Consider the following 316-nt stretch of genomic DNA (forward strand, 5'->3'; position numbering starts at 1 on the left):
CAGGAGGAGGGTCTCTGTGGCCGGTCACACCCAGGGGCATGCCTGGATTATAGAGGGAGGAGGAAGCCTTGTGCCCAATAGCAGTTCTCCTAACAGACCTCCCAGTCAACCACAGCCCTGACCCTCTCCCTCTGGAGGAGGGCCTAGTCTAGGGCTTAGTAGAGGCTATTGGCTGCACCATCCACCAGTCAAAACAGGGAACCAGTAGCGTGAGAGGGGATATGTGTGAGGTAAAGTCTGCGTAGCACCCCACACGCCCACATCTATTGGTCCCTGGAGCTAGGAAGCTGTGTCAGTGGACTGTGATTGGTCCTCG

The sequence above is a fragment of the Anabrus simplex genome, unplaced genomic scaffold (assembly GCF_040414725.1).
Source record: "Anabrus simplex isolate iqAnaSimp1 unplaced genomic scaffold, ASM4041472v1 ctg00000288.1, whole genome shotgun sequence".
Taxonomy (NCBI): domain Eukaryota; kingdom Metazoa; phylum Arthropoda; class Insecta; order Orthoptera; family Tettigoniidae; genus Anabrus; species Anabrus simplex.